An 18,229-nucleotide genomic window follows, 5' to 3' on the forward strand; every position below is an offset into this window, starting at 1 on the left:
TTGAAAAGGACTGGAAACAAAGTCAGTGCCCATCGATTGGGGAATGGCTGAGCAAATTCTGGTTCATGAATGTAAGGGAATATTACTGTGTTGTAAGAAACAATGAATGTGATGAGAAGACCTAGGAGGCAGGACAAAGAGAAGGAAGCAGAACCATAAAAGCAGTATATGCAACAACAACTTTAGCAGCAAAACAACTGAAAATGAATCCTGTGAAATTATAATGCAGAAGTTTGACTGCAAAGAAGAGAAGTGAAAATGCGGCCCCTCCCCTTCCTTTCTAGTCCACTTATTTATTTATTCATTTATTTGCTTTTTTCTCTCTCTATTTATTTGCAGCGGTTAGTTACGCTGTTTTTTTTTTTTAAAGTGCTATTAGGAAGCACTGAGAGGAGGATAGGAGAGGATAATGTTTGAAGATGTGCAGGTTTTATGAAAGCAAAAGCTATCAGTATAAATAATTGTTAAATATTATTAATTATTAATACGATTAGTTAGTGCAATACAATTTTAAAAAAAGGGAAAATTAAGATAAAGGATCCCAATTATCGCCAGGTTCAAATTCAAGTCTTCTGTTTGACATTTAAAACTCTTTATAACCTGGCTCCTTCTTGCCTTTCCAGTCTTCTTACACTTCAGTTCCTTCTCTGCAGTGTACAGTCTAGCTATACTTGCCTTCTTGGATGGATTTTGCAGTTTGTCATCTCTCATTTACATGCTTTTGTACCCCATACATGGAATGCTCCCCTCCTCATGACTGTTTCTTAACACAAATCTCATCTTTTATAGGCCTTCCCTGGTTCCTCCAGGTGACAGTACCTTCCTTCTGAAATTACCTTCTGTCTATGCTGTATATATCTTGTACAGACCTAGTTATTTATTTCTTGTCTCTCCCTCATTAGAATGGGAGCTCATTGGGGGCGGGATCTGGGTTTTGACCTTTCTTTGTATTTCTCTTGCTTAGAATGGTGCCTGACCCATAGTAAATGCTTAACAAGTGCTTGTTGGCTGACTGACTGACTTTGGAGTAGGAAGGGACCTTAAGAAATTATCTTATTGTCGGAGGATAAAATTGGTTCAGTAAAGGAGCCCCCTCCAGAGACAGAGTGGTGAAAAATTCATTGGAGCAAAGGCCTTGGGAAAAGAGAATATTTCTGAGCTGAGTGTGTGTTGGTCTGTACTCAGAAATGGGGGTCCAGTTGCTTAGCTTGGGCTGGATATATCAAGGTGCCTTACTGGTCTTTATCACCAACTGAATCCTGAGGTTAGCATTCTTTTGCAAGGAAGTTAATGTCCTACTTGTCCCATCTCTTTTTCTGGGGAAGTAGGCTCCAGATAACTCTGCCTGGTGTCTGATGTCCTGGCCTTAGAAGGGATGATATCAAAACTTTATTTAGATTGTGTCCAAGGCACACAGAGAGAGTCACTGTCCATTTCTGACCAGCTCAGGAGATGCATCTCTCCAAGGGATTCCTGAGAGATGGAGGCCTGTGTAAAGTCCCTGCCTAATTATACATCTACATCCATGTCCTGGGCATTCTCTTTCCAACCACGGTCCTTTGTTCCCAGGTTCCCTGAGAGGTAATTCTCCTTCTTGGTCTAGTCTCCTTGGATCCTACGCCTAGGCCAGGATGAAACACCCTTGTCTCACCGGGACTCTTAGGATCTTAAAAGCTTCTGTTGGGGGCTCCTAGTTTCTGCTTCCAGATGAGATTGAGACACCCCCACTTCAGAAGAGCCCTGAACTTGGAAATAAAGACCAGTAGGCACCCTGACATATCCAGCCCGAGCCCTGAGTTATTCTGACTCTAACCACAAATATCTCTTTTCTACTGAATTGTAATCTCTCTCTCTGTCTCTGCCTTTTTCCCAGGAGAACTGGGACTTCTCTTTATGGGAGTAGAAAATGTGTAGTAGAAAATGTGAGTCAGGGGAAATGGGTTCCTATTCTGCCTCAGGGTCTAACTAGCAAGCTAACTTTGGACAAACTATGTGAGATCATTGGATTTAGGGTTGAGAGGGACCTTAGTGACTGTTAGGTTCAGCAGCACCCCTTTACAGAGGGGAGAACCTGGGCCCAGAAACATGACACACCTTAACCAAAGACTTACAGGTGGAACACTGACCTCTTTGGGTCTCAGATTCTAAAGCGATAGTTTCTATATCTAGGTCATAATTAGTTTGAATGCAACTGGATTCTGGTTAGTATGAATCATGAATCCTGTGGTCACATCATTTGAATTCACACTGCATTGTTCTCCTGGACTGGAACCAATTATCACATTTTACGTGACTGTAATTTCAAGTAGGGTGAATTCAAATATATGGGAACACTTCAGAGGATTTGTTTAGTCAGATGAATTGAGAAATGGGCTGCAATGAATCTCCTGAAGTGTTCACATTATTCGAACTCAGGCTGTATATTTCCATTGGGCTGGAACCAATGACCATATTTTAATCAATCAGTAATCAATCATTCATTAAGCCCCTACTAGATTCTGGGCTAAGTACTGGTGATTAAAAAAAAAAGAGGCAAAAAACAGTCTGACATCAAGGAGCTCATAATCTAATGGTTTTATGTAATTATAACTTCGAATAGTACAAACTCAAATACATGCGGCCGCTTCCCACTACTTGGGGCCTTCCTGTGAAAGGACAAAGCTAGATATAGATGTCTTATGTCGCTGCCATGTGAATCTACCACTGTCTTTGACGACCTTTTTACTCACTCTTTCAACTAGCTGTGCTACAGCTGGGGGGCCTGGGTGGTCTTGGAAAAGTCAGTGAAACCTTTCTGGACTCTGGAAGGCATTGAAGAAGATGAACTCTAAGGTGCAGTCCAGCTCTGATGTTCTGGAATTGTGTTCTAAGGTCCCCCAACATTGATATTTTTTGTTCCAAAGTCTCTTCCAAAGCTAACCTTCTACATTTTAATATTCCCTTCCTTAAGGTCCCTCCCAACCCTGACGTTCTATGTCATAATGTTCTGTGTCCTGAGGTCCCTTTTCAGTTCTGAATTCTAAGGTGTTCTAAGTCCTTCTCAGCCCTGACATCTCATGTTCTAACATCCCGTATTCTCAGGCCCCCTTTCAGCCCTGGGTTCTAGGCTCCCTCCCACATTCTAACATCCCATATTCTCAGGCCCCCTTTCAGGCCTGACCTCCCAGGTTCTAGGCTCCCTCCAGTCCCTGACATCCCATATTCTCAGGCCCCCTTTCAGCCCCGACCTCCCGGGTTCTAGGCTCCCTCTAGTCCCTGACATCCCATATTCTCAGGCCCCCTTTCAGCCCTGGGTTCTAGGCTCCCTCCCACATTCTAACATCCCATATTCTCAGGCCCCCTTTCAGCCCTGACCTCCTGGGTTCTAGGTTCCCTCCAGTCTCTGACATCCCATGTTCTTACATTCCATATTCTCAGGCCCCCTTTCAGCCCTGACCTCCCGGGTTCTAGGCTCCCTCCCAGGCCTGCCTTCCTGACTCCCTGACCCTAGGCTCCCCTCGGGCCTTTCCGTTGGTGCTCGGCCCCGCCCCCAGCCCTGACCTTGCGAGTCCTTGGCCTGCGGTCCTTCCAGCTTTTGGCCGACAAAGGCCCGAGCGCAGCCTCTAGAGGAGGGCCCGGCTCCGCGCCCTTGGCCGTCCTCTGTTGTCCCAGCCATGGCCATGCTCCCTGGCCAGGCCCGGCTCTGCCCGCCACACAACCCAGCCCCCACGTACACCTACCTGTCTGGGGAAAGCAAGGATAGGAGAGATGCCTGCCTGCTGCCTCTAGGGGGCGCTAGAGAGCCGCCGCTGCAGCTGCAAGTGCGCCCCCTGCCCCCACTCAGGGGGAAGACAGCAGGCGGGGAGGCGGGGCTGGGGGAGGAAGGGAGGCGTGGCTTCTCCCCCGCCCCTCCTTCTGCACCTCCCCCCCCCGCCCCCAGGAGCAGCCTGAAGAGGGTTTAAAGTCACAGTGTCTGGGTTTCAATGTTACTGCTCGGGAAAGTTTGTTCCCCTCTCCAAGCCTTTGCTTCTCCATTCCCAGAATCAGGGAGTTGAGCAACACGGTCTCTACAATCCTTGTGGGCTCTGGATCTAGCATCTTGAGCCCTGCAGATGGGGTGGCCACCAGACCTTGGGGTGGAAAGTGTCCCTCCCGTGGAAGCGGGTTCTACCCCACCCTGAGCTAGCCCCCACAGGTAGTGAGTTCTCTGTCTCTGGAGGTATTTCAGTCAAGGCCTGATGGCCGCTTCTTGGAGATGCTATAGACAAGGGAATCCGCTCAGGTAGAAATTGGACTAATTAGTGCCTTCTAAAGCCCTATATTGGCAAAAGACATAATCATCATAATGCTAATGGCTGGGGTTTATAAGGAACTTGTTTCTTTTCAGTGGTGTCCAACTCTTCACGGCCCCATTTGGGGTTTTCTTGGCAGAGATACTGGAGCAGTTTGCCGTTTCCTTCTCCAGTGGATTAAATCAAACAGAGGTTAAGTGACTTGTCCAAGGTCACTCAGTGCATGCGTGTCCGAGGCCAAATTTGAACTCAGCTCTTCCTGACTCTGGGCCCAGCACTCTATCCACTGACCCACCTAACTGCCTCCAATAACAACCGTAGAGAGCATTTATACAACGATAATGATGATAGGTGCCAGGCCTTGCCCATAGCATCTCACAATCACCTTCTCTGATCTTCACAACAGCCTTGTGAAGTGGGGCTAGTGTTATCACGAACACTGTTAGTATCACCTCCATTTTATAATTAAAGACACTGAGGCTATTGGCGGCTCAACAGCCCGTCCGAGATCTCACTGCTCACAAGTCTGTGGGGCCAGATTTAACCTCGGGTCCTTCTGACTCCAGGCCCAACGTCCTATCCGCTGTACCACCCGGGTGCCTCAGATAACAGAGAGGGGATGGGACCATGTGCCTGCCCTCGTGGAGATCGCACAGAGTTCAACCAGTAAACACGGAGACGGCCTTTTGTCTGTCTCCACCAGATTCTGCTTGAAGATATTAATAAGTCAAGCCAGCCAGCAAGCATTTATCAAGGTGCTGGATGCTGTGGCAAATGTTGGGGACGCAAAGAAAGGCAAAGATCCGGTTCCTGCTCTGTAGGAGCTCAGCGTCAAATGGGAGAGACAGCTTGCCAACCACTGTGGACAAATAAGAAATATGCAGCATGAACTGGAGATTATAAACAGAGGGTGGGTATTAGCATTAAGGGTGTGTGTGTGTGTGTGTGTGTGTGTGTGTGTGTGAGCAAGTACAGAAAGGAGATTGCCCTCCATTACTAACGGAAGTGACTTTATGTAATGGATGGAGAAATAGTGACCCTATAACGGTTTGGGGCTGGTTTAATCCAGAGACTTGTCCTTATTCCGAAGCCCTTTTATATTAAGTGACCCATGGTAGATCATTCAAAATCAAAGGGTGAAAAATAAATGATGAGATTTAGAGATGGAAGGGACCTTAGATACCCCCTCTCCACCCCCTCCCACTTTTCTGTGAAGTAAACTGAGGCCCCTAGAAGAGATGTATCCATGCTAAGATTCCAACTCAGGTCTTCTCATCCCAAATTATATGGACTTTCCACTGCATCCTTCTGCTCTCCCCATGGAAGACTCAGTTTCCATTTCTGCAAGCAGGGATAATCATCCTTGTAAGTATCACTCCACAAGGTTGTTGGGCATTTAAATGGCTCAGTTTTTTCATCCATAGTTTTAGGATTGGAAGGAGAACTTAGGGATCGTTTAGTCCAAACTGAGGCCCAGAGAAAATTGTGACTTATTCGGGGTCACATAGACTTTGAGTGGCAGATCTGACGTGGGACTCCACGTCTTCTAATTTCAAATCCAGCTGTATGTACGGGCACACTAATTGTCTTTGATAGGGTTTACTTTTTTAACTCTTGCCTCAGATAATACCCTTCTTAAAGGGAGGTAACTGAACAGATGGGCTTATGGGATGATGCACCCATTGATCTTTCCTCTTGGGCTTCCCTCAAGAAGTAACCTTGCTGGCATCCAGAGAAGGATGTGAGAGATCACTTGCCAGGCTTAGAAATCCACGTTTTAGAGCTCCAATTCTAGGAATAAAAAACAAACCCAGATGCAATGAGTATGGATAATGACCAAGCCAACTAGATAATGGAAGGGCAGGGTGGTGAATTTGACTTCCAAGGTATCATTCAATCAATAAGCACTTATTAAGCACCTATTATGTGTCAGGTATTATGCTAAGTGAAGGAGGCATCATTGACACTGGTTAGGATAACTGGAACTGGAAGATGATAGGGTAAAAAAAATAAAAGTCAGCAGATGAGAGGGGAGTAGTAACATTATAGTCAGTCAGTCGACACGCATATATTAAGTGCCTACTATGCATCAAATACCGTGCTAAGTGCTGGGGATACAAGGAAAGGCAAATATAGTCCCTACAAAGGAAGAAGATATATCCAGGTGAGGAAATCTGGGAAACAGAAGTATGGGGTATAGGGACACAAGTGCGATGTGTGTTAGATAATTGTGGCTGGCAGATGTGCATAATAAAGGTAAGTATATAGACCAGAGACCAAGGAATGGCCCTGCTTGCCCCATTTCTGCTTTTGTGTTTTCCCTAGCTTTACATCATGACAATTAAAGCAATATTTAGGGGGCGCTTTCCCCCAATTTCCGACACGTTTGCTTTCAGTTATTCAGGGGCAGAGTCTCTGAAATGGGTTTTAGGATGCAGACATTCAATTAGAGATTTAACATGAATTTAAAAGAATTTTCTAACCCCACATTGATATTAAATCTTGAATGATTTCTCTTTGGTTTGCTTTCGGATCTATTGGCTAATTCAGTGAGTTTCTAATTCACCTACCTTCAAGCACACGTTTAACCATCTTTTCCATGGGAATGACATGAGGGTCTCTGGTTAGCTCTGTATTTCTCTTGGATATCAACTCTGTCTTCCAATTTTGATTTGTTTGGTGTTTTTCTAATCCAAAGATCATTCTGCTTGGCAGAGAAAACAGAAGGAAAGTAAGTTGGCCAACGATGCTCTCTATTATTGGCCATTACTACCCTATCCATGATGAATAAGCGCCCTAGCTCTTATTTGGTTCTGTTCTTTTCCCTATACAACTAAATGAAAATCTTTTTTGTTGTCCTTCATTTTCCCAACCAGCCTCAAGTCTTTCTAAGATTTAATACTCCTAATGCTCTCCTTAGAGGACCATACTGCATCTCTTTTGAATCAATCTGGAGTACTGAGTTGTTGATGTGTTGTTTTTCCAGTTCTGTCTGACTATTCATGACCCCATTTGGGATTTATCACCAGAGATACTGAAGCAGTTTGCCATTTCTTTCTCCAGCTCATTTTACAGATGAGGAAACTGAGGCAAAAGGGTTTGGTTACTTACCCAGGGTCACACCACAGGTAAGTGTCTGATGCCAGGTTTGAACTTATGAAGATGAATCTGGTTCAAAGCCTAGTGATCTATCCACTGTGCCACCTAGCTGCCCAGAAGTACTGATACTGGACTTTAACTCAGGAACATGTCTATCCAAGGCAAAAAGATACAGGCTCTAATGTAACATCTAAAATTTACTAGCTTTCCGCGTCTCAGTTTCCTCCTCTATAAAATGTAAATAATTATAACACCAATCTTACAGGTTATTGTGTAGATCAAGTGAAATGATGAATGTAAAACACTTGGCAAACCTGGAAGAGAAATTTGAATTCCAGGTATTTTTATCATCCTCATAATCACAGAGTTTTAGAAGCCATGGTAAAGTCCTTTTCATCAAATTTCCAAAACCTTTTTAACAGCCCTGGTTAGAGGCACTCCATCTTTGGCCTGACATTACTTTATATAAAGTTGTGGTTTGGAAACACAAAATTCCTTTCTCTAAAGCCATCTTATTAACCAGCTAGTCACTTCCCATGTTTGTTTTTCTTTTTTGAATTGCTTCCCTTTCATGATCCGTCCTAATTCTTCCCTATAAGCTTCAGCCTCTATCTACCAAATGGAGGCTAAAAATGTTACCTTCCTTTCCTAATAAGGGGCATATTGAAACTCAGATAAGATAGAGTCATAGAAGCTTAGAGTCGGAAGAGACCTCAGAACAGTGACACATGCTCTAAACTCCTTGACTTGAGAAGAGACCTATCAAAGCATTTTAGAGCATCACTTTATTCTGTTCTCCAAACCCTCTATAGGGAAGTTCGATCAGTGTTCCAAAGTCTCATGTCCCTAGAACCTTATCTCTAGGAAGGCCTCTTCCTTTTTTGGATCCCCTTTTTTAAAAATTCAAATTTTATTTTATTTTTATATCTGTATTCCCTCCATTCCACCTCCTTTTCCCACTGCTCCAATTGAGAAAGTAAGAAAAACAAAATCCGTGTGACAATCATGTATAGTCAGGCAAAATGAATGCCCTCATTGGCCATGTCCACAATTATACACCTTCTTCATCAATTTCTGAGAGCAGATACCACTGTTTTTTCATGTTCTCCAGCCCATACTTGTGCTCTCTGACATCCAAGTTCACCCCCTACAAAGCATTAGAGTGTTTATTAGGAAATACTCTGCCAGGCCCTGTGCTAAATGCCAAGAATACAAACAAAAAGAAGAGAATAGACAGAAGATGCCCTTAGGGGGATGGAGGAGCAGATAGGGGAACATAACAGGAAGTACCTGCTTCAGAAGGTGGTTTTTGAAGGCAGCCAGAGAATCAGGGATAAGGAGGTGAAGGGGTAGAGCATTCTAAACATGAAGGACAGTCATTAAAAAGTCATGGAGATGGCAGTGAAGTCAAATTCATGGAGGTGGAGGATGAAGTCAAAGGCATGCAGAAAGAGGATGAAGGCAAAGCCATGGAGATGGAGGATGAAGTCAAAGCCATGGAGGTGGAAGATGAAGTCAAAGCCGTGGAGGTGGAGGATGAAGGCAAAGCCGTGGAGGTGGCAGATGAAATGCTGTGTGTAAGGAAAATCAACTATTACAGTCTGTCTAGAATCACCACTAGATCATAGACTTTGTTGAGGAGAATAAAGTGTATGAAGTCTGGAAAGATAGGAAGAGGGCTGAGTTGTGAGGAGTTTTAAATGCCAAACAAAAGACTACAATTTATCCTGGAGGTAACAGGGAACCCAAGGGTTTAATGAGTAGAGTTTTGACATGATCAGACCTACATTTTACAAAAATTCCTTTGGCAGCTGTGAGGAAGATGGGAGTAGGGAGAAACTGAGGCAGGAAGACCAATTAGGAGGCTAATTACGATAGTCCACATGAGAGGTGGTGAGAACCCTGAACTGGATTTCATAGAATTTGGTTTGCTATTTGAAAATGCTTTGGACAAATGGGTGGCCAATAGAACCTCAAAAAATGTATCTTCTAGATTCTCCACTAATTTGTCAGCTGTATTTCACAGAAAGGAGCCAGAGTTTATTTCCAGTCCGAAATTATGGCAAAAACCAGTAAATTTAATTTGGCAGCAGGTTGCATAAGCGGTGTGATGCAGAATGTCATCTAGGCCTTGAATGACCATGGGTAAAGGTTAGGATGAGCCAAAGAAGGACAAAAGATAAAAAGAACAGGACTCAGCAGTTAGAAATGTGCAAAGTGAATGTGAGGACCTTACTGCCTATCCTGAGGACCTTCTCAAAGAAAAAGGAAAAGTCTTGAGCTGCAGTTTTTTTTTCCAAAATTCCTAAATTCTACCTGGTTCTTGTCTTGATTACAGAAAATTCATTTTATTTTCAGACATTATGTTTTCACATTTCTGTAGAAACTTTACCTGCATTATCTTCAGTGTTTTGGTTTTGGGGTGAGGGTGTCTGTCTTTTTCCCACATGTATTTTACCCTTGACTAATTTGCAATGACCAGATTAGTGTTTGTCCAGGAAATTAATGCTGTCTCTATGGGTGTCAAGGTCATCCTTCATGATTCATTGAGGCAGTCAATAAGCATTTATTAAGCTCCTACTATGTATGTATAGGCAGCTAGGTGGCAAAGTGAGTAGAGAGTTGGGCCTGAAGTCAGGAAGATCTGAGTTCAAATCTGGCCTCATACACTTACTAGCTATGTGATTATTATGCTATGCATACTTCTTCCAAATGATGGTGCATTTCTTCCCAGAGCTGAAAGAATTTGATTAATCTATTATCCTCACCTTCTAGATCATTAAAAAATAATGTTAAATCGAGACAGGTAGAAGACCTGACCCTCAAGGGTATTCCTGTCGACTACTCATGTACTGCTATCTATTCTGACTGTTCTGGAATGGACCCAAGTAAATCATTATGTAGGTACATTCTCCCTTTAAAACAAAAAAATATTGCAGGGAAACCACAGACCTGGCACACCAGCTCCTCCAAGGGTTGGCAATCCCCTTATGCAGAGGGTATCTGTATCACAAAGACACATCTCCATGGCAGCCCGTGTGTGGTGTGCAGTTTGAAGCTGAGAGCCAAAGGTCAAGATTATTCTTGCTCCAGCTCCTTCTGATAACCCACCAACCCAGCTTGGTGAACCTGAGTGTTTCACTGTTCCAACAGGGGCTCCTCAGTTGCTGGATGAAGGAAGATGCGGAGTGAAATCAGTATGCCCAGGAAACAAAATTTTCTTTCTTCCAGAGGGACCAAATTAATCCTGCTTTAATGACTGAGAAACTGCTTTGAAATCCAAATGTCAGTGCAGGAACAAGGATTTTTTTGTTTTGTTTTTTGGTGTTTTTTTGCCAACTCCCTGGAGCTTCTTTCTTCCTAGGGATGGTGTTGTAATGCTAGCCCCAATTCATCAGGCCCCCCAAAGGTTGTCTAGACTCCCACTATCCAGTCCTGAAGGAGACAGAGAAGAGGAATCTGATCTTACCTGATTTTAGGGAGCTTATAGTCTGTGGAGGAGACAGAAGGGAAATAGGAGCTCCAGGCCTTGTCCCTCTGGAGCTCCTGACCCTACGGAAAAAGAGAAGAAACAGACTTAGGCCCTGCCCTCATTGAGCTCAGAGTCTGGGGCAGACATTCTCTGGAAACAGCGACAAATGGTGTGCAATCAAGGGTGGTTACACAGACTGAAGGTCAAGAGATAGTTTAGGGTTGGATATGTAGATCTGAGATTCATCTATGTAGAGGTAATAACTGAACCCATGAGAGCTAATGAAATCACCAAATAAGACAGGCTAGAGATGAGAGTCTTAACTATTTGTGTGTCATGAACCCTTTGAGAAGTCTGATAAAGGCTTTGGACCCCTTTTCAGAATAATGTTTTTAAAAGCATACAATAAAATACATAGGGTTACAAAGAAAATAATTTATGTTGAAACACTTTTAACAAAATGTTCTTTAAAGTTCTTCAATACTTGGTTTTGACTCTACTATCATCATGAACCCCTCTGTGCCACTTCCCCCGCCCCTTGCCCAGGTTCTTTTTGTGTTATCTTTCCCTATTAGATTGTAAGCACCTTGATGACAGGAACTGTCCTTTTTCTTTCTTTCTGTTTGTATCCTCACTACTTAGCACAGTGCCTAGCATATAGTAGGCACTTTATGTATGTTTATTGTATTATATTGGGGCACAGACTTTCCTTTTTTAACTAGAATATAATCTTTCTAGTTTGTATAACGTTCAAGAGTATAGAGTGGGGGGGGGGGGAATCCCCTTTCCCTTAGGGAAAGGCACACACTCACAGATAAGCAATTGGTCATGTTTAGGTCTTTGTCGAGTACCAAGATATCAGTTCTACATCCCATCTATGGAGGAAATAGAGAAGTTGTGAGTCTGCTCTGTGATGACAAATCCTCCCATTTTTCAGTTGTGATTTACTCTTAGAAATAGCATTTTGTTTTTTTGCAAAATCTTTTATTATTTATTTATTTATTTAATATTTTAGTTTTTAGCATTGATTTTCACAAGAATTTGAATTACAAATTTTCTCCTCATTTCTACCCTCCTTCCACTCCAAGATTGCTGCGGTCTCCCGAAGCCTTGCAACTATACTCAGGGTTCCCCCCAAGCCCCAGGCCTTTGCCTAGCAAAGGACCTGATCTCGCGGGCAATGAATGGGGCAGGAGCCGAAAGATGGTGAATGACTCCCTTTATTATTTCAGCAAGCAGCACTTTTATATCTTTAGTGACGCAGGTACATTCTTTGGTTATGTGGGTGAAGGACAGGTAAAAATCAATACACCTGGATATTAGGACCGCCCCGACTCCACCTACTCTCCTCCCCTTCTCTTCCCGCGCTAACCCGAAGCTCCCTGCGGGGCAGGCAGTCCAGGCAAAGAACCAGAAACTCCACATGCTCTGGCAAGCCCAGACAGAGAGCTGGAAGTTCCATGCGGTCAAGCAGGTCCGGGCAAAGACCTGGAATCGCTAGGGAGGCAACAAAGGTGAGACCCCTCCTCCTGGCTCCACCCATAACTCAGAGCCCTGAGTTTATCTCAGCAGGCCCCTGGGCCTGGAGGTCCGAGGAGGCTAGGGTTCAGCTCCAACTCGGCCTGCAACATAAGATGGCATATATTCTGATTGCCCCATTCCCTAGTCAGCCCTCATTTCTGTCAGCCTAGTCCCCAACATCCCCTTCTCCCTTACTTTCTTGTAGAGCAAGATAGATTTCTATGCCCCCTTGCCTGTGTATCTTATTTCCTAGTTGCATGCAAAAACTTTTTTTAAACATCTACTTTTAAAACTTTGAGTTCCAAATTCTCTCCCCTCTTCCCTCCCCACTCACCCTCCCTAAGAAGGCAAGCAATTCAACATAGGCCACATGTGTATCATTATGCAAAACCCTTCCACAATACTCATGTTGTGAAAGACTAACTATATTTTGCTCCTTCCTATCCTATCACCCTTTATCCAATTCTCTCCCTTGACCCTGTCCCTTTTCAAAAGTGTTTGCCTTTGATTACCTCCTCCCTCTATCTGCCCTCCCTTCTATCATCCCCCCTTTTTATCTCCTTCCTCCTTCTTTCCTGTCGGGTAAGATACCCAATTGAGTGTGTATGTTATTCCCTCCTCAGGTCAAATCTGATGAGAGCAAGATTCACTCATTCCCCCTCACCTTCCCCCTCTTCCCTTCCAATGAACTCCTTTTTCTTGCCACTTTTATGCGAGATAATTTACCCCATTCTATCTCTCCTTTTCTCACTCCCTCAATTTATTCTGCTCTCATCCCTTAATTTGATTGTATATGTATATGTATATGTATATGTATATGTATATGTATATGTATATGTATATTCCCTTCAGCTACCCTAATACTGAGGACTCATGCATTATGGCCATCATCTTTCCATGTAGGAATGTAAACAAAACAGTTCAACTTTAGTAAATCCCTTAGGGTTTCTCTTTCTTGTTTACCTTTTCATGCTTCTCTCGATTCTTGTGTTTGAAAGTCAAATTTTCTATTCGGCTCTGGTCTTTTCACTGAGAAAGTTTGAAAGTCCTCTATTTCATTGAAAATCCACATTTGGCCTTGGAGCGTGATACTCAGTTTTGCTGGGTAGGTGATTCTAGGTTTTAATCCTAGCTCCATTCACCTCTGGAATATCATATTCCAAGCCCTTTGATCCCTTAATGTAGAAGCTGCTAGATCTTGGGTTATCCTGATTGTGTTTCCACAATACTCAAATTGTTCCTTTCTGGCTGCTTGTAGTATTTTCTCCTTGATCTGGGAGCTCTGGAATTTGGCTACAATATTCCTAGGAGTTTTCTTTTTGGGATCTTTTTCAGGGGGCTATTGGTGGATTCTTTCAATTTCTATTTTGCCCTGTGGCTCTAGAATATGAGGGCAGTTCTCCTTGATAATTTCTTGAAAGATGATATCTGGGCTCTTTTTTTGATCATGGCTTTCAGGTAGTCCAATACTTTTAAAATTATCTCTCCTGGATCTATTTTTCAGGTCAGTGGTTTTTCCAATGATATTTCACATTGTCTTCCATTTTTCATTCCTTTGGTTCTGTTTTATAATATCTTAATTTCTCATAAAGTCACTAGCTTCCACTTGCTCCAATCTCATTTTTAAGGTAGTATTTTCTTCAGTGGTCTTTTGGACCTCCTTTTCCCTTTGGCTAATTCTGCCTTTCAAGGCGTTCTTCTCCTCATTGGCTTTTTGGAGCTCTTTTGCCATTTCAGTTAGTCTATTTTTAAGGTGTTATTTTCTACAGTATTTTTTTTGGGTCTCCTTTAGCAAGTCATTGACTTATTTTTTATGTTTTTCTCACATTGTTCTCATTTCTCTTCCCAATTTTTTCCTCTACTTCTCTTACTTGTTTTTCCAAATCCTTTTTGAGCTCTTCCATGGCCTGAGATCAATTCATGTTTTTCTTGGAGGCTTCTGATGTAGGCTCTCTGCCTTTGTTGACTTCTTCTGGCTGTATGTTTTGGTCTTCTTTGTCACCAAAGAAAGATTCCAAAGTCTGAGACTGAATCTGAGTGCGTTTTTGCTGCCTGGCCATGTTCCCAGCCAACTTACTTGACCCTTGAGTTTTTCGTTGGAGTATAACTGCTTGTAGAGTAGAGAGTACTTTGTCCCAAGCTTGAGGGGCTGCACTGTTTTCAGAGCTGTTTCTACACAGCAAGCTCTGCCACAGCAGTGTTCCTCCTCCCCCAAGAACTGCCAACAGGACCATGACTCAGATCTAAGCAGGCTCTTCATGCCTGCTCTCATCTGCCACTTAATTCCTCCTACCAGGGGGGCCTGGGGCTGGAAGCAACTGCAGCTGTAGTTCTGTAAGCCATGTCAGAGCTGCACTACCTCCACCACCCCCGGTGTGGTGGCTGAACCACAAACTCCTTTCACTCTGTCCCAGCAGCTTTTCCCACTAACCTTCTCTGTTGTATTTGGTGTTTGTGGGTTGAGAAGTCTTGGTACTGCCACAGCTCACTGATTCAGGGCACTACTGGTCCTGGCTCCTGGTCTGGTTCATCTGGGCGTGGCCCACACTGGGCTCTGCTCCACTCCGCTCCCAGCTCCATGTGATAGACCTTACCCAGAGACCATCCAGGCTATCCTGGGCTGGAGCCCTGCTTCCCTCTGCTTTTTCATGGGTTCTGCAGTTCTAGAATTTGTTCAGAGCCATTTTTATAGGTATTTGGAGGGTCCTGGGGGAGAGCTTTAGGCAAGTCCCTGCTTTCCAGCTGCCATCTTGGCTCTGCCCCCAGAAATAGCATTTTGTGAGAGAAATAATGTAGGAGATAAGCAATATTCTGTGGTAGAAATTATTTTGTGTCCCAAATCCTATGTTCTGACCTCACTCGCTCTCTTCACCATGATCAGTTTGCTTTCCAAAGGATGTGACATGTCATCACTGGTTTTATGTACCGTTCTTCTTCCTCACCAATTCTGGGTGCTAGCTGCCCCTAGAAACACACACAGTAGCTCTTAGAGACAGTAGGATGCTGTCGATTGGAGCAAATTATTCTCTCAGAGAAGCTGGCCTCCTCAATACTTTAAAAACCGTAGAATAACCACATCATGAGGTCCGTTTCCCACTGTAGACTCACATTGGGATGTTCTTCAGTGAAACTTTCTCTTATACTCTGGGCTAAGACCCTTTCCCCTTCCAGTTTCCTGTTCTGAGTCCTTCTTCACCATCTCTCCCGTTCTCCAGTATCTTCCTCTTATTTCTGGGAGATTATTGGAGTTCATCCCTTCATTGTTCACTCTTGGATCAGGTAGAGGTATACATCCTATTCTCTTCTATCTCCTCCCTTCTCTCTCTCTCTCTCTCTCTCTCTCTCTCTCTCTCTCTCTCTCTGTCTCTCTCTCTCCATCTCTCTCTCTCTCCCTCTCTCTGTCTCTCTCCCTTCTCTCTGTCTCTGTCTCTGTCTCTCTCTCCATTTATACAACCTCCCACTCTGAAACTCCTTCCCATAGAAGCTATTGATTGACTTGTCAATAACCAGGTGATTCTGTCTATGGTAAATTAGTTTTTAGACCATCTATTGTTTATTTCCTGAGCTGACACTCAAGCCTGGGCTGCCAGATTACCTCAGTCTCCTTGTTTTGGGGGAATATGGAGGTTATTTGCCTGGGACTCTGCCCTGAGGAACCTCTGGGAGATGCTTGGCACTGGATGGGTTTTAGCCCCCTTTCCATCAGGTGTGATACTGATGCTAGTGTTGAGACTCCGCTTGCTTCCATTCTATCTTTCCCTTTTCCTTCAAACAGCTGGCCAGAATCTATCTGTGCTGCTTTTTAGGGGTGAAAGGGAGAGTCTGAATGGAGTCCTTATAGTCAAAGACAGTCCCTGTCCTGAGTAAATTCCAGGGGAACAAGGCTGATTTTAGATGGGTTTCTGTACCCTTTCCTTCAGGACTAATGAAGGTGCTCATACAGGTACATCTCCCAGTTTTCCCCTCTGCTCTCCTTTCTTTTACCTGGTTGGACAGAATCAGCATCTGCTGCTTCTCAAATGATGCAGGTACTGTGGGGGGTATTACTGCAAAGTCAGGACCAAACCTGGAAATTCACTTGTGCTCACTGGCCCTGAAACTGGGTGACTGGTAAGAAAGAGGCACTGTGTCCTTATATGTATTAAATGTTTTAATTTTGCCCTGGGGTTCTGTCTTCTCTGTTGGATTTAGCTATAATTATTATAGTTGTAGTGTGTACTTCCATGCCTCTGCGCACACGTGTGTGTGCGTGTGTGTGTGTGTGTGTGTGTGTGTGTTTGTGAAGGTGTTTATAGCAAGAAACTAATCTGTAATCTTGCTGATTAGGTCCTTTTCATGTGTTGTCTTCCCCCATTAGAATATAAACTTCTTAAGAACAGGAACTGTCTTTATTTTCACTTGTATTTGTATTCCTGCTAAGCATAGTAGTGTCTGGCACATAGTAAATACTTAATAAATGCTTTATCTAATCTAATTTTATAATGTGACTCTGCTCCATAGGCTTAACTCCCTCTTCCCCCCTCCAGACCAGATTGGTTTAATGTCTTTAGTTTCTAGGTAATAAGAGAACCACCAATGACTGGCCAAGATTGCATTAGAGGAGGAGACTGACTAGGAGAAGCGTGGGGTGAGACATGTTGCTTCATTCCATTGATTCACTCCAGAGCAGCTTCTGCTTCTGCTTAACCTTGGACCGTTACCAGGAATTCTGGTGCACCAAGAATATTCAAGTGGGAATGGGGTGGTGGTAAGGTCACATGGCCACTCCTTTGCATAAGTAGGATGAATCAGGAGCTGCCCTTTTTATGGGGTGGATGGGGAGCATTTGGATAGAATCATCATAGTCCCACAGTTCCCTACCCTGACTCACCTCCAGGGGCCAGGATTGACTTCAGCTGGAATTCAGTCCCCTTTTTTTTCAGGACTAACATAGCCACCCATAGCTACTGGCATTTTTTGTCCTTCTTCCCTAGGATGGGTAGGGTAGAGGAGATAGAACATAAGGAAGCTGAGGAGGTTGAGGAACTTCCTCATGGGAATGGGAATTGGGGAGACATTGGCATGGAGAAGGCTGTGAACAAACTATGGGAGGAAGCAGAGGGGACCGGGAAGCCCCTAGATAATGACAATAAGGACTGGATGGGTTGAATTCAAATAGTGGCCGGGGTGACAGTAGCAGAGGAAGGGTCTGTAAGGGGCAGTGAGGAACAAAAATGTTGACAGTTCCTCCTCCTGGCCCTGTGCATGTGTTGAGGGAAGGTGAAAGATAGAGGAGTCACGCTTGGAGAAGGTGCCAAGTGTTAATGATGTTTTCAGGAGAAAGCGTGGTTTCTGTGAGCACCAGAAGATGGAAGCAGTATGAAGGGAAGAGATTGGGATAAGGGGGAGATTTTTTTAATCAATAAAAGAACATATGCAGAGTATAAATGGAGGACTGAAGAAGGACAGGAGCTAAGGAGGTCTAGTGTTGACTTGGGATAAGGATGAGAATGGGGGGAAAGAAAGGAATTTTGAAGTGGGATGGGGGGGATGGTGGGGTGGGGCACCAGGATGGGCCTACCAAGGATGAGTTGTCTCATCCCCTTACCCTCCCTGCAGGCTTTCTCACCAGCAATATCACTGATTCTTACTTCCCCTCTAATCTCAGCTCAAGGCATCATTAGGCTGGTGCCACACAATAGGGAGAAAGGACAGCCCTTGAAGCGTCCCCTCTGCTCCAACTACTTCCATCAGCAGGGCCCATATTCTACCCTAACTCCCATGGTAGAGTGAGGAGGTCACAGTTAGGAGGATATTACAGTTACTCAATCAGCAAGCATTTATTAAGTACCTACTATGTGCCAGGCACTGTGTTAAGCTCTGGGGA

Source organism: Trichosurus vulpecula, chromosome 1, assembly GCF_011100635.1.
Source record: "Trichosurus vulpecula isolate mTriVul1 chromosome 1, mTriVul1.pri, whole genome shotgun sequence".
NCBI lineage: Eukaryota > Metazoa > Chordata > Mammalia > Diprotodontia > Phalangeridae > Trichosurus > Trichosurus vulpecula.